We start from the raw sequence: 16,928 nt of genomic DNA on the forward strand, positions 1-16,928 counted from the left end.
ACAATTATTCGTTCGCGTCCTCAGTCACTGGATTCCCCTTCCAATAACAAAAACCTGCCCACCCGACCCAGAGCAGGATCCATGGAGGTTGATAGACCTCCTCCGACTAAAGACAGTAAAGAAAAAGACGTGGTCGTAAACCAAAGGGTTCTTCAGCCACTTCACCTACCCGTTCTTAAAAATGGCCACCTTGATACAATGGAACTGTCGAGGTTTACGTTCTAATCTGGATGATATCAAAACGCTGATTGCTTCATACCATCCTGTTTGTCTTTCTTTACAAGAAACATTTCTCAACACTGCTGATACTGTCTCCATTCGGCAGTTTTCTCTGTACAGAAATGACAGGTTGTGTGATGGTCGAGTACATGGAGGGGTGGCACTGTTGGTTGATCAACATTTGCCCACCCTGTCTTTGTCACTCAACACACCTTTGGAGGCTGTAGCCATCCGTGTTTCCTTGGGTCATACCATCATTGTTTGTTCTCTGTACCTGTCTCTTGGAGAGACATATGATCAATCAGATCTTGATGCTCTCATTGAACAGTTGCCATCTCCATTTCTAATCCTAGGGGATTTTAATGGACATCATCCCCTCTGGGGAAGTGCTATTATTGATGGGAGGGGCCGATCTGTAGAGCGGATGCTCTCTGATCACAATCTGTCTCTTTTCAATTCTGGTTCTTCCACTTGCTTTCATGCACCTAGTCAGTCCTTTACCGCTATTGATCTCTGTTTGCTCCCCTTCATTATTCTCCCATTTTTCATGGAGGGTTGACAGTAATCCACTAGACAGTGATCATTTTCCGATCCTTTTGAGAGAGAATGGCCGTGGTCGATGCCCCCGGTGGAAGCTGGATCAGGCAGACTGGTCCACTTTCACTGCTCTCGCAGAACTTGATCCTGCCATCGTAAATCAGCCATCAATAGACGACTGTGTAGCAGCGGTAACTGACTGTATTACACATGCAGCTGCTCAGTGTATTCCTAAAACCTCGACACGTTTTCCACGGTGTCCTCGTACGTGGTGGAATCCTGCTTGCCACTTAGCACGGAAGGCTCAAAAGCGGGCCTGGGATACTTTTCGTAGGTATCCCACACTTTCAAACCGGGTTGCTTTCCAACGGGCCCGTGCACATGCTAGGTGGGTAAGACGTCAAAGCCAGAAGGAATCTTGGATTAAGTTCACAACCAGCATATCTTCTACCACCAGTTCCAAATCATATGGGACAGGATTCGAAAGGTTAATGGGCACTACAATTCTGTCCCCCTCTCGATCTTACTCTCTGATGGTCAGGAGGTGACTGATGTTCGGAACATCGCTAACACTCTAGGTGAAAGCTTTTGCCGGGTATCTAGCATTTCTGCTTGTTCCTCCACCTTCCTGGCCATCAAGACTCGGGCAGAGCGATCACCTCTTTCCTTTCGAACTGTTTCTTTGACTATAATTGTACCTTTACCCTGGTGGAACTAAAAAATGGCCCTTCATCGGTCTGCTAGTACGTCTGTTGGACCTGATGATATTCATTATGACATGCTGCACCATCTATCTCCTGCTTTTCTTGATGTCCTTCTGATTGTTTTCAACCGGATCTGGCAGGAGAATGTTTTTCCTGATGCCTGGCGTCAGGCTATTATTTTACCTTTCTCTAAGCCAGGGAAAGATCCCAAGATTCCTTCAAACTACCGTCCAATTGCTTTGACAAGCTGTCTCTGTAAGACATTAGAAAGGATGGTTAATGCTCGTCTTGTTTGGTTCCTTGAATCAAACAACCTCCTCTCGCTCACCAAGTGTGGGTTCCGTCGACAGCACTCCACCACAGACCACCTAATTTGTCTTGAAACATCTATCAGAGAAGCCTTTCTCAACCGCCAACATCTTGTATCAATATTCTTTGACATAGAGAATGTCAAAACAACATTACGACACAACATGGAGGTATGGCGTTTTGCGAGACCTCCATACATATGGGTTACGTGGCCATCTACTCATGTTTATTAAAAAAATTTTAATGGACAGGAGATTCCAAGTTCGTATGGTTCGACACTTTCCCGTTCTTTTGTACAGGAACTTCGAGTCCCTCAAAGCTGTGTATTGAGTGTTACTCTTCAGTATAAAGATAAATGCCATCACTGAACAACTCCCTCTCACTGTTGCGAATGGGCTGTATGTCGACGACTTTCACACCTCATGTCAGTCGTCAAACATGAGATATATTGAGCGGCAACTACAAACTACAATTCTCGACGGCAATATTTTAAACATATTTTTTCCCAGGGTCAGTCTGTAACATTGGACAGAGTTATTGGTGATGGTGACTCTGTCCACCTTGATAATGTTTTTAATTTTTTAATGGCCATTAATCTTTTTAATCTCATTTAAGTGTTGCATATTTATTCATTACACCTTTTTAATTGTGGTTCCTTTTTTACAGTTTTTAATCTCTCTCATTCAATTTGACATTGGACAATGGCCAGAACATTAAATAACTCGACACCAGGACTGGAAAGGCCAATTTCAGATGTCTAACGCTACTGTTTGAACTATCCGTTGTAACTACTCGTTAGTCGTCCTGGCGAGTTGTTGTTATACTTTTGCTGCATATCATTTCACACTTTTACTACTTTACTTTTTAGTACTGGCTATATTGACTCTTAACCCGGAACCAGGACTGGAAAGACCAACTTCAGGTGACTGACAGTGGTTCTTGAACTTACCTGTTAATCTTCCTGGCGGGTTATGATCATTACCTTTTTGCTAGAGTAAATACCTTACAACTTCTTATACTCTGCCTTCTATCTTAACATTGTAGACTAGGTGTCAACATTGGTTTTATACTTTTTTGTTTTACCTTCATTTCCATTTATGTCTATTACTACATTTATTTTTTTTTTTACATTCTTACCGAATGTCTGGCGCAGATAGCCTCGCTGCTTTGTGCCATAAAACACTAAATCAATCAATCAACCATAGGTAGCTCTCGACTACCTTTTACATAAAATTTAAAAAAAATCTTAACATCCAATTTAAAAAGATTCCATGTTCCATTCTGTTTGTTGAAATATCCTTTACTTTAATTTAGGTCCTCTGCTGGTACAGCGGTAAGTCTAAGGATTTACAACGCGAAATTCAGGGGTTCGATTCCCCTCGGTGGACCCAACAGATAGCTCAATGTGGCTTTGCTACAAGAAAACATACTTCAATTTAAACGACGCAAGATATCGAAATATGTTCCCAAATATGAAGTTTTATTTCAGTTAAACCAGTCACAGAAAAATATTTTAAATGTCGTAGACCAGCTAAGTTAGTGAACTGGTCTGTCTGTTTTTACCCCACGATAGTTTCTCTATATTAACCCTAACCAGCTGTCAGAATGTTGAGACATTAATAAAACAAGGGTTCGTGACAATGAAACTATAGTTGCTTTTATTGTAATACTTTATCGTCAGAAGAAGATACTCTTAGCAGCTTTAATTCAAAACACTATTATGCAACAACTTGCTTTTATCTTGTATCAGACAGGACAGAATGAATATTTGGAACGACAGAATAATTCTTTGTTAAAAGGTTAACTAAGATAGTAACAAGTAAATAGCTCGGAAGGTTCCCGAAATATGTTCGCCATGTAGTATATGGTGTATTAAGTACATACTATCTGTAGGATATACAGTGTATCAGAATACCTACTAGATGAAGGGACCTTGTATGTTAAACATTACAACATTTACTGAAGTTCTCTATGCTGCTGACATAAGTAAAACCGATCAAGTTCCACCAATGTAACTAATTAATTAGGAAACTAGTGATTTTTTTTCGTTTTCAGAACGTTGTAAAGCTAAATCTGGGGTAATAATATCACTATATATATTGTTTGAAGACGTTTTTCCTTTAGTATTACATCTAATACGTTATTAATATGGCTTATGATACTTCCTGTTCAGATGTTGAATGAAACCTGTACATTAATCACCAGGCCACAATGCTAGATCACATTTCTGTGTGTGTGTGTGTGCATGTGTAACTACGCGCTAAACGCTAGGCTACATTTCAGTGTGCGTGTGTAACTACGCGCTAAACGCTAGGCTACATTTCAGTGTGTGTGTGTAACTACGCGCTAAACGCTAGGCTACATTTCAGTGTGTGTGTGTGTAACTACGCGCTAAACGCTAGGCTACATTTCAGTGTGTGCGTGTGTAACTACGCGCTAAACGCTAGGCTACATTTCAGTGTGTGTGTGTGTGTAACTACACGCTAAACGCTAGGCTACATTTCAGTGTGTGTGTGTGTGTAACTACGCGCTAAACGCTAGGCTACATTCAGTGTGTGCGTGTAACTACGCGCTAAACGCCAGGGCTACATTCAGTGTGTGTGTGTGTAACTACGCGCTAAACGCCAGGCTACATTTCAGTGTGTGCGTGTGTAACTACGCGCTAAACGCCAGGCTACATTTCAGTGTGTGTGTGTAACTACGCGCTAAACGCTAGGCTACATTCAGTGTGTGTGTGTGGTAACTACGCTAAACCGCCAGGCTACATTTCAGTGTGTGTGTGTAACTACGCGCTAAACGCCAGGCTACATTTCAGTGTGTGTGTGTAACCACGCGCTAAACGCCAGGCTACATTCAGTGTGTGCGTGGTAACCACGCGCTAAACGCCAGGCTACATTCAGTGTGTGCGTGTAACCACGCGCTAAACGCCAGGCTACATTTCAGTGTGTGTGTGTGCGTGTAACTACGCGCTAAACGCCAGGCTACATTTCAGTGTGTGGTATTGTGGTGTAACTACGCGCTAAACGCCAGGCTACATTTCAGTGTGTGCAGTGTGTAACCACGCGCTAAACGCCAGGCTACATTTCAGTGTGTGTGTAACCACGCGCTAAACGCCAGGCTACATTCAGTGTGTGTGTGTGTAACCACGCGCTAAACGCCAGGCTACATTTCGTGTGTGTGTGTGTGTAACCACGCGCTAAACGCTAGGCTACATTTCAGTGTGGCAGGTGGTAACTACGCGCCAAACGCCAGGCTACATTTCAGTGTGTGTGTGTAACCACGCGCTAAACGCCAGGGCTACATTCAGCGGTGTGTGTAAACTACGTAAACGCCAGGCTACATTTCAGTGTGTGTGTAACTACGCGCTAAACGCCAGGCTACATTTCGGTGTGTGTGTAACTACGCGCTAAACGCTAGGCTACATTTCAGTGTGTGTGTGTAACTACGCGCTAAACGCTAGGCTACATTTCAGTGTGTGTGTAACTACGCGCTAAACGCTAGGCTACATTTCAGTGTGTGTGTGTAACTACGCGCTAAACGCTAGGCTACATTTCAGTGTGTGTGTGTAACTACGCGCTAAACGCTAGGCTACATTTCAGTGTGTGTGTGTGTGTGTAACTACGCATAAACGCTAGGCTACAATTCAGTGTGTGTGTGTGTATAGCTATTACTACATGTCTTTATAAGCAGTCTTGCTGTCAAACTATAGTGCCTATAATTTACCCACATTATTGATTTCAATTACTAAAGTATGAACCATCATTTTCGGAGAACGAACGATAATGTATTTTCTCCATATGTTACAAACAAGTTTGTGATGTTTGTACACTAGGCATGTGTAATTACTCTTTTGATCGTGTGGATATGTTGGGAAGCTTCCTTCAATGGGTACCCCCCACCATTTTGTCCATGTTTACTTTTATATGGGGTCCTTTCATTCTGTAGATCTTTTTATGAGTGGCAAATTTCGTTTTATGTGCTAATAGTTTTCTTATTTGCGAAAACAGTTTGCAGTTCTACCAGATTTTAACGGGTTTCTTTCTTTCGTTTTTTTTTTTTTCAAACTCGGGGAAATTTGACTTTTACGAAACTTTTTGAAAGACCTTTGCATCACTTTCTTTTTCTTTATTATTTGAAAAAAAGAACGAATAAATCAAAAGCTATTACTGAAAATAAACTTTCCGTAAGAAAACTGAATGAATAACACTTGACCCCTAGTGGCTCAGCTCTAAACCGAAAGCTTCTAACTAAAGAAATCAGGTTTCGATAGTCGTAATGAGTACAATACGGATAACTAATTGCATAAATGTCAAAACACACGTCTATAGCAAAAAACATTTTCATTTAAACGTTTCGGGCAGACGTGTGTTTTTAACATTTTTGAATGTTTTCAGTTATTTTTACACACCTTGTGGTCTTTTCTACTGTGTTTTTTAGCCCATTATGTAGGTTTGTGGTTACAAAAAAACAATGTATTTATATTGCCACTATCTGTAAATTAATACGTATTTTATGTTTATTTCAAGTAATGTTATTACTTGTTTCATTGTTGTGAACGCTCTCTAAAAAAATGTTATGATATTTTGTTTAAATATATGTATTTATTACACGTTATCAATATGTAAATACAACAGTTTCGTTTAGTCTTGTGGCTGGGCATGGCCAGGTGGGTTAATGCATTAGGCTCGTAACCTGAGAGTCTCTTTGCCAATTTTTTTTTAAATAAAAGTTCTTTGAGGAAGAGGTCCAAATAAACCTGACCTCTGGTCATTAAGACCAAAAACCCGATGAAGAAAGAGAAGCGAAATAAATGTTCACACTTCAATCACCAGTAGAACAGGTACATTAACAGGGATCACATTATTGTATAACTGTTATATTCCCGAGTTTTCTCTAAAAGTTGTTCCACAATCGCTATTTGAAGTATGTCTTCAATCATTTTTGGTTGTTTTGAATACGCGGAAATCCCACTATTTGTTGGTAAAAGAGTAGCCCAAGAGTTAGCGGTGGGTGGTGGTGACAAGCTGCCTTCCCTCTAGTCTTGCACTTCTAAATTAGGGACGAATAGCGCAAATAGTGGGATTGACTGTAACGTTATAACGTCCCCGCAGCTGAAAGGGCGAACGTATTTGGTGTGACGGGGATTCGAACCCGCAACCCTCGGATTACGAGTCGAGCGCCTTAACCACCTGGCCATTTCGGGCACCATTCTTCAATTGAAAGTGTTCTATTCCATTGTATACTTTAATTGTATGTGGTCAGAGGTATAAGAAGTGTTGCATTGAGCCCAGTGAGTGAGAGATATGATCGTTTTACTGCTTTTTTTAGACCTTGGGTTTTTGGAACTGTGAACTTGTATTTTCTATGGTCCGTGTCCCGTTACCCTGAAAAATTAAAATGTAGATCGCGCTTCACACGTTACGGCTGTGACTGCATTGTAATAGTGGGTGTGAAACCCCACAGTCTGGTCTAACGTGAGCAGCCCAAACGTCGGCGGTAGTTGGTTTTGACTGGCTGCATTTCGTTTAGTCTTGCACTTCACGATTATTCGAATCCCGTCGTCGAACGCGTTTGCCTTTTCAGTTGTATGGGAGTTTTATAATGTGTCAGTCAATCCCACTTTTCATTGGTAAAATAGTACATCAAGAGTTGGCAATGGATGTTGCTGACTGCCTTCCTTCTCTGCTGTCTATCACTTATAACATTAGGACCAGTTAGTACTTATAGTCGTCGAGTAGGTTTGTGTGCAGTTAAACAAACAAAACAAACGTTTCAAAATCAGGGACGACTGGCGCAAGCACCAGAGATGTCAACACCATTACGATTTGAGCGTAATTGTTACGATTTTGGTGTATAGGTTATGACTACCCTCATACAGACAAATATTACGACTTGTTGCAACTCCCAAATTATATATTATATAGGCCTATACAATAAAGTGATAAGTTGTTCCTCCAGGGCTTAAAAGGGGTGAAAAGAAAGTTTCTAGTGAGATACAAATAAATTTTGATAATAAATAAAAGACATAGTCCAAATGGCTACTTTCGATAATCGTATTTGTGCTTGAAATAATAAAAATTTGTATCTCCGACGTCTACCAATAGTTTGAGTGCAATGCTTCTCCATACTGGGTACATGGGGGAATCCATAGTTACGTCATCAGTGCTTGTCAGCCAATCAGCGCTCGCGTAGATAGGTATTTCTCTCGTTTTCTTAGCGACATAGAAACACCAATGCGATCGTTCACAAGATGGGGAAAAAAGAAGCCTCGTTCACCAGATTGTCTTGTTTCTGGCAAATCTAAAATGACTAAAACTGTGAATCAAAAATTTAGGAAAGAGTATAGTGCAAAATATCCAGTCATCGCATCAAAAGTCAGTGATAGTCATGCGTTTTGTACAATTTGTCATGTCGATTTTTCTGTGGCGCATGGCAGGATAAACGATTGTTCCAGACATACAAAATCGGCATCTCACCAACAAAAGGCTGAAGCGAAGACAAAAACAATGCAGATAATGACATTTATGAGTAAGAATTCAGAATATGAAACCATAAATGCAGAAGTGATGTTCACGCAATTTGTCATTGCTCATAATTTACCTCTAGCTATAGCTGATCATGCAGGACATCTGTTCAGGAAAATATTCCCAGACTCTGATATAGCAAAAAAAAAAAAAAAAAAAAGGTTATGCTAGAACCAAAACTACAGCCATTGTACAAATGTTGGGTTGTGAAGATGACAAAATGATTTCAAGCATACTTACTAACAGTTTACAGTTTAGCCACAGATGGATCCACAGACATGGATGACTCAAAACTGTATCCATTGGTTGTATATCTTGACCCTTTGCTTGGAGAAATTTTGTTCTCTTTTGACAATGGTGGAATGGAAAGAAGCTTCAACGGGAGAGAATATTTTCAAGCTTTTGGACCAAGAACTAACAAAGAGGAAAATTCCGTGGGAAAACTGTCTTAGTTTTTCTTCAGACAATGCCTCAGTTATGTCTGGTATAGGTAAAGGTATGATGGGACACATCTCAAGATGACAGCCTAGCATTTACTTCATGGGCTGTGTCTGTCACCTCATGAATATTGCTGCCCAGAAAGCTTCCAGAGAACTGCCCTATCCAGTTTCTGATATATTGACAGATATCTACTATTTTCTGCACAAAAGTGCTAGCAGAAAACAACATTTCAAAGAGTTTCAAGAATTGTATGACAAAGAAACAAGAAAAATTCTACAGCTTGTTAACACAAGATGGCTATCACTTAGGGGTGTGCCTGAACAGAATATTGGACGTGTGGAAGCAGTTGTAGAAGTATTTTCACTGTGAAATGGAAAAATGAGATTCAAAAGGATCTAAACGTGCAGCTCAGTCAGGCAGCAAGACTTTAACAGTCAGGATATCCTCTCAGCCACACAGGGACACAAGTCAACAGTCTCCAAGAGGAGACAAAGAAACATTTGATATAACTCAATATATGTTTAGGCAGTCTGACCTTGAACTAAAGAAGAGACAATCAATGAAAAAAGAGAAGAAAATGAAAGCTAGCAAGGAAGTAACCAAGAAAAGTTATGCGCATAGCAAGTTAGATAAGTTAACCGTTTTCTTGGACAACAAAATGAATGTTATTTTGTCTTTTTTCTTCAGTCTGCAATTCCTCTATTTGAGCAAGCCAATTTGATATTGCAAAGAGAAGAATCTTGCATACACATTATGCATAGAACTCTGATTACACAAGTTAAAAATATACTTGTCAGATACATCAAGCCAGAATATCTTGAAGCAACATTGACTTCAACAATGAATCCTTACACAAATCTGAGGCAGTTTCTATTGGAAATGCTGCCAAGGAATACATTGTTAAATATGAAAAGGGCCTGGACCTGATCAGCGTCTACACCAGTGTCAAGAAATACTATATTGCAGCTACAAATTACATGATGAAACATTTCCCTCTAAATGATGAACTTCTGATTGATGCAGAGGTTGCTGATCCAAAACTGAAAGTCAGCAAAGATTTCTCTTCTCTACGCTTCTTCACAGACAGGTATCCTGTCCTTGTCAATACACATGAGCACGACACTATTCACAAATTGGAAGGGCAATATTTGAACTATCAAATTGATACTTTCTCAGAAACTGTCCTTCAGTTGAATGTTGATAAGTTTTGGGTTCAGCTGTCTACAGTTAAGGATGGAAATGGCAACCAGAAGTATGATATTCTGTGTAGGGTTATGCTTGGAATTCTTACAATCTTCCATTCTAATGCTGACAGTGAAAGGATATTTAGTTTAGTGACTAAAAACAAAAGCAAGTTCAGACCAAACTTGAGCACCTCAGTTTTGAGTAGTATTATAACACACAAGATGTGTATGCAGTCAAATGGACAATGTTGTCATAACTCCCAACCATTTCGAGAGATTCTTATGAAAGCATAGGCTGCAACATCTACAAAACTATTACAATAAGTGTCATAGACATGATATGAACTTGTTCTTACACAAAGGCTTTTTCTGCTTACTGTTCGTGCATATTCAATGTTTTACCAGTATGTTTGTTACTCTGAACTAAAGACATAATTTCATATTTTTTTTATTTATTAAATACACAAAGCACAGTCATAAATGAGCAATGTATAGCAGTAATAAATAATAAGTTATAATAATAATAGTAATAATAAACAGCTTAGACATTGGTCAGGCCTAGTAGCCGCAAGTGATAAAGGGCTCTGTCTATAATCATTACGCTCAGCCATTTGAAATAGTTGGCATCTCTGAAGCACTGCTCAAGTGGCTTTACAAACAAATAAACGAAACCTTTTTACGTGACGACACCTTCGATAAGTGATAAGGATATATTTTAACGAATGGAGAGCGGTTAGAATACTTTTAAAAAGTGAGTTAAAATTGATTTCCATCTGGTCGGAGAGAATAGAAGGGTTATCTCGCACATTAGGCTGCAGCCATGTACTAGGTAATGCCTAGCTTATATAAATAAACACTAAAAACATGACGGGTGTGAATTAAAAAAAATACACAGATTCCATTAAATAATTAATTAAAGGGCGTAACTTTGTAGCCTTTGACTCGTTTATTGCTATGAACGCATTAGTGTGTCTTTTCGGAGCAGTGCCCTCTAGCTTTGAAATTCTGTTCCGTCATAATGATGAATATAAGTAAATAAATAGATAATTGGTTTTAAAATTACAAATAAAATGCATCTTGTTTTGCTTTTCTTACGGTAAAAATCTGTTCTAATTTAATAACATCAAAATTGGTTGTATTTATAATCCACTTGTTTAATCTGATTCATAACGTGAGTGTTGTTTGGCTGTCAACGCGTCCCTGACTGTGTTTAGCAGACACCATAGAACCAAGGGTGCTATTTATATGTGAACTTTATCAAATGTTAATATTCAGGCCCGGCATGGCCAAGCGCGTTAAGGCGTGCGACTCGTATTGGTCACGGGTTCGCATCCACCTCGCGCCAAACATGTTCGCCCTTTCAGCCGTGGAGGCGTTATAATGTTACGATCAATCCCACTATTCGTTGGTAAAAAGAGTAGCCCAAGAGTTGGCGGTGGGTGGTGATGACTAGCTGCCTTCCCTCTAGTCTTACACTGCTAAATTAGGGACGGCTAGCACAGATAACTCTCGGGTAGCTTTGTGCGAAATTCAAAAAACCAAACAAACAAGTTAATATTCATTTGAATTACTTCAGCTATAATCGACTAAAATATGTAGTATCTTTTCACTTGTATTTCATTAGCTAAGTTGTTTTTTTTAAACTTCGATGCTTTGAATAATAACGCGAGCTTTGTTTTTAGTTGTCATTGTTAAAAATACGATTAAAAGCTTTGTTTCAGTGTTTGGTACCAGTTTATGATGGATAGGTTTTGATATGTTGATGTCGAAACGACATTTTTTTTTTTGTAGGAAGTAATAAATCTCATGAGTACTATGAACCGTACACTGTTTACGTGAGTAATAGCCCATAAAATTGTACTTGAGGTATCGAGTGACTCGACTATTAGCATAATAACAAAACATGATACCAGAGTCTAGTCTTAAAGTGGATTAAGTGTTGTTAAAGAATCACGATCGTCTGAAATTGTAACCATATATTTGAAACAATGAGATCATTGTTTGGTAGAGTGTTTATTGAAATGTTAGATTATTAGTGTAAAACATCACAATTAAATATCATTGTTCTGTTTACAATTTATTTGATTAAGTGTATTGTATTACGGTATACTAAACTTTACTGTAGATTAAAACGACAACGACCACAGTAAAATGAGGTTTCACTTATTAGTCTAGTACTGTGCTGTTTACAGCGTGTTTGATGTTATTACGAAAACTGACAATAGTTGTGATTAGTATATGAAGTATTGATGTTTACAACTGAACGGTATGTTACGTGTACGTGGTCTAAGCGATCAAGCCAAACAGAGACCCTAGGATGCTGGTATAGCAGTTCATAATATTTCATTGCTGACCAGAGGGAAACAACCAGTTAGCTACACCCACCATTACAAGGACTTTGTCCGTCTTTTGAATAACAGGATTTACTGTCACTTTCATGAAGCACACACAAGTGAGAGTGTGGAGCATGTTTAAGGGCTTTGCAGTGCGAACCTTGGACCTTCCGATTCGCAGATGGCTCGCTGTCATTGTAATACGTTACCGTATATTATATTGTTACTGTATTGTTTAACAATAGACTTGATCATCCCATCTACTAGTGTTGAGAAATATATAAAAAGACAAAAAATAAAAAGCATTACTCAACCTTGAAAACAAAATTAAAAGGTTTTTCCCTTATTTTATTATCAGGCTCAACTTTAACAATGGGTCTGACGTGTGGTACTTCAATAAATGGAGGTTTGATTTAATACGACACTAACAGCAGAAAAATGCGGACAACCATAATACGCAGTATATCGACCCAGGTTCAAACTTGGGCTTCCAGTTTAACGGAGAACTTGGTTGTTATTCGTGATGACCATAAAACTACTTGAAGTAAAAATGTATCTCAAGACGGCTGGTATGAGTAAAGTGTTAACCTGAAGATGACCCAAGAAGGTCGAAACGTTCTTCTCTACTTTATTTTGATAAAAGTTTTAATATCCATACCAGCCGTCTTGAAATGTACATATTTAGGATTTACTACTTTCAGTATTTTGTTTGCTGATAAACGAAAGACTACACAATGAGCCATCTGCGCTATGTCCAGCGCGGGTATCGAAACTCTTCGTTATAAGCCTTCAGACGTGCCGCTGAGTTACCTGTGGCACTTTTAATAGGTCCACCGCTGGTACAGTGGTAGGTCTACGAACTTAAACTGCTAACATTAGGGATTCTATTCCCCTCGGTGGACTCAACGCAGCGTTGCTATAAGAAAACATACTAACTTTGATAGAACATAACAATTAAAACTGTACACTATTACAAGTAGCAGAAGTCTTGTTTTGTAGAGTTAAACAAATCTCTAGTAAGCGTACAAGTGAAGAGAAACCACTACGTTTAATTACAGTACACAGGGGCCCAGCATGGCCAGGTGGTTAAGGCACTCGACTCGCAATCTGAGGATCAGGGGTTCGAATCCCAGTAGCACCCCCACTTACTCGTACTTTCAGCCGTGGGGGCGTTATAATGTGACGGTCAGTACCACTATTCGTTTGAAAAAAAAAGTAGCCCAAGAGTTCGCGGCGAGTGGTGTTGACAAGCTGCCTTCCCTCTAGTCTTATACTGCTACATTAGGGACGGCTAGCGTAGATAGCCCTCGTATAGCTTTGTGCGAAATAAAAAAAAAACAAAAAACAATTTTATATTTGATTACTTTAGATTACATTGCGTACGAACTGAGTAAAAAAAATAGTTTTTCTTTCTTGTAAAGTACCAAGTTACAAAGTAAGTTTTATGTGTTCTACTCACCAGCTTCAGTCACGAATAACCATTCGTTATACGTTAAAATTCCACGATTTTAACCAGGGGACCATCTTTAAAAACACTTTCGAAATCATAGCCAGCGTGATATTGCTCAAAAAACTGAGTTTTATAGACGTGCAGTCTATAAAATGATCAATAAACATAAATGGACTAGTTGAAAATCGGACAAGAAATGGTGTGTGATCCACATAAACTGGACAAGATGATTAAATCCTTAAGTGGCAGAAATCAGGAGTTTAATACAAGAACTATCAGTCACCAGAGTTATTCACAAACTCCATACCTTTAGTGCAGAATGATGGATGAGTTGTTGACAAGAAATCTTTCTTGCATCGCAAAACAGTATGGTAAAGATATTTAAACTTGTTCATAAACACAGTGAATTAACTGAAAAGTAATAGAAGCAAATCCTTTAGATCAATGAAAATAAATGCCAAATATCTGGATCTATAGGAAGACCATATTTAAGGAGATTTGTAGAAGGATAGGAGGATATGTTTTAAGCTAATTATGAACATCCTATACAAGTAGATTCATTCAGATTTCGGGCTGCGACCCCGCAATTGGAGTAAGAGATCTGATGTCAGTTGGTGGGAGAATGGATGCAAAAACAAGTCCCCCGCTAGGACAGCGGTAAGTATGCGGATTTACAAAGCTAAAATCAGAGATTCGATTCCCGTCAGTAGACACAGCAGATAGTCCGTTGTGGCTTTGCTATAAGAAATACACACCAATATATTAAGATGATACTGAGACAGGCTGATGTATACAAACTGCATTTACAATAACAAACTACAAACGGGGAGTGTTAGATATATCGGAGAGTGATCTCTGAAAAGTCCAGATCTCTGTTGAATCCGTATAGGATTAACAGAAAAAAGAATTAAAACTAGTGATGACTGTCTCCCTTCCCTCTAGTCTTACACTGCTAAATTAGGGTCGGCTAGCGCAGATAGTCCTCCTGTAGCTTTACGGGAAATTCAAAACAAAATCCCTATTGTACGCAGATCTAGACCCAATGTCATAAAATTTGAAACTTCTAGTATTTTTAAGAACTTGGCCTAAAGATGGTGGGGCTATATTTAACGTTGTAAATATTAGACCTGATAATGCTGGGGATAGACTCGTGTCAAGAATATTGAAACGACTAATATCTTTAAGAATTAGACTTGTGTTATGAATTGAAACATCTGAAGTTCTTAAGGCCTTGGCCTCAGGACAGTGGTGCTTGTTTTAATGTTGGTATTATGTCTAAGGGTGCAGGAGATACGTACGTGCTAAGAATGTCTGCAACGTAAAATCTCTAAGGATTAGGCTTAAGAATGTATTAAAACTTTCATGAAAGTTGTTTATAATTTTCAGTTTGAAATCGCCTGCTCGTAATGATACTATATATACATTAGGAAGGCAGATTTTTAGTCTCCTAAAACCTACCAATTTTGAGGATTGGTTTTGTAACACCTTAAAGATGAACTCCTATGCCATAAATTTAGATTAATTTATTAAACTTAGCTTGAAATATAGATCAAGTGATCGCATGTAGTTAAATATAAATTTAATTGATTTATTAAGCCTAACTTTAAACACTGATCGTAACAAGTCGTCTCATACATAAGTTTTTCGATATTGATGTTGAGTTGCGAAAAAAAAAGCAAATAATAAATCATTGTAATGGAAATGATTTCCAAACTGTCATAGTGGACAAAATAGGGTGTTATTAAAACATGACATTTAATTTTAACATTTTGTTCGATGTATTAATACATTTTTTGTTCATAGATAGAATATACAATTTCAAGGGTAACTAAACACGAAACTTGGAAAACCCGTGTGGTTTCGAAAGGCAGCTTTTCTTCCTTCGCTTCTGAAGATCAAAAAGTTTCTAGCTTCTAAAAACACTCGCGTTTTATTGTTTTTTTTGTGATGTGTCAGATATTTTATCTCGCACAACGTATTAGTATCGTTAAAGATACATGTCTAATTTATTTGTAGAGAAAAAAAGAAAAAATGATATACTTACACTTCACTGTCAATGTTTTCCATCTCTGTAGAAGAGTGTTTCCAAGAATCGGATATATAAATTTTCCCGAATTCAGCGAATTGTTTTGTTTTTTTTAATTTCGCGCAAAGCTACACGAGAGCTATCTGCGCTAGCCGTCCCTAATTTAGCAGTATAAGGCTAGAGGGAAGGCAGCTAGTCATCACCACCCACCGCCACCTCGTGGGCTACTCTTTATCAACGAATTGACCGTCACGGCTGAAAGGGCGAGCACATGTTTGCGACGAGGATTCGAACCCGCGACCTTCGGATTACGAGTCGAACGCCTTAACCAACCTGGCCACGCCCGGCCTTCAGCAATTTAAATAGCTGTTCCATTAACGTTGAAATAATTCGTAGCTATAATACGATCATGGTGTTTAAATAACATCGATGGCTGTCAGTCTTTTGTTAGAGAATTAGTCTGTTTTTATATTTAGCTGATGAAAAATAAATCTCTTATGTAAACTATCTGCATCCCCACTCTGGGTTAGTCGAGTGTAACCATACATCACGAGTTTCATTTCTCGATTATTACTTGCACGCACGGTACAAGAGGTTAGCTATGTGAGATATAATTAATTCCTACATAACTAATTGATTAGATCGCCTATAGCTATATAACCTTTTTCACGAATGATTAAATCAGTCAGCTATGGATGGATGCTTACGAAATTCAAGATGAGCTATTAGCTTAGACAATAACATTAATAGTGGCTTTGCGTATGTTATTTCATTTCGAATGGTTAATAAACTAGGTCGATCGATTTGGTTCTGGTACTGACTCGTACAGAAGCTTTCATCATCGAGTTAGCGAACATAAAAAAAAAAAAAAGTCGCCCTTGGTAGCAGGGTCGAAAATGCTCGTGAACAGCCTCCTGTCATCACTGTAACCACAGAAACAAGACTTGTTTCAATCAATCGGGCTCAAAAATATGCGACCTGGAAGATTTTACTGGTTAAAGATGGTCACCAGGCTAGTTCGTTTTAAACATTATGTAGAAGGTGAGACAAATGGTTTTATGTTTGTTTGAATTTCACGTACAGCTAGCTACTCTATCTCTCCGCAATTTAGCAGTGTGTGTTTTTTCTTATAGCAAAGCCACATTGGACTATCTGCTGAGTCCACCGAGGGGATTAAATAGTGATGGTTATTTGTTTTTTC

General features: G+C 38.7%; 1 protein-coding gene across 4 annotated transcripts in view; it reads left to right on the forward strand.

Annotated features, from left to right (window-relative positions):
• Positions 1 to 16,928, forward strand: part of LOC143231106 (neuroglobin-like) — a 61,335-nt gene that overhangs the window by 12,575 nt on the left and 31,832 nt on the right. Inside the window, exon 1 of one of the 4 annotated variants that reach the window (XM_076465679.1) lies at positions 16,661 to 16,768. The exons of the other annotated variants lie outside the window; for them this stretch is intronic. The gene's annotated coding sequence lies outside the window, so the exon portion shown is untranslated. Of the gene's footprint in view, positions 1 to 16,660; positions 16,769 to 16,928 lie in introns of those variants that run through there. 4 annotated transcript variants of the gene reach the window in all.

The sequence above is a fragment of the Tachypleus tridentatus genome, chromosome 10, assembly GCF_004210375.1.
Source record: "Tachypleus tridentatus isolate NWPU-2018 chromosome 10, ASM421037v1, whole genome shotgun sequence".
In the NCBI taxonomy this organism is placed as follows: domain Eukaryota; kingdom Metazoa; phylum Arthropoda; class Merostomata; order Xiphosura; family Limulidae; genus Tachypleus; species Tachypleus tridentatus.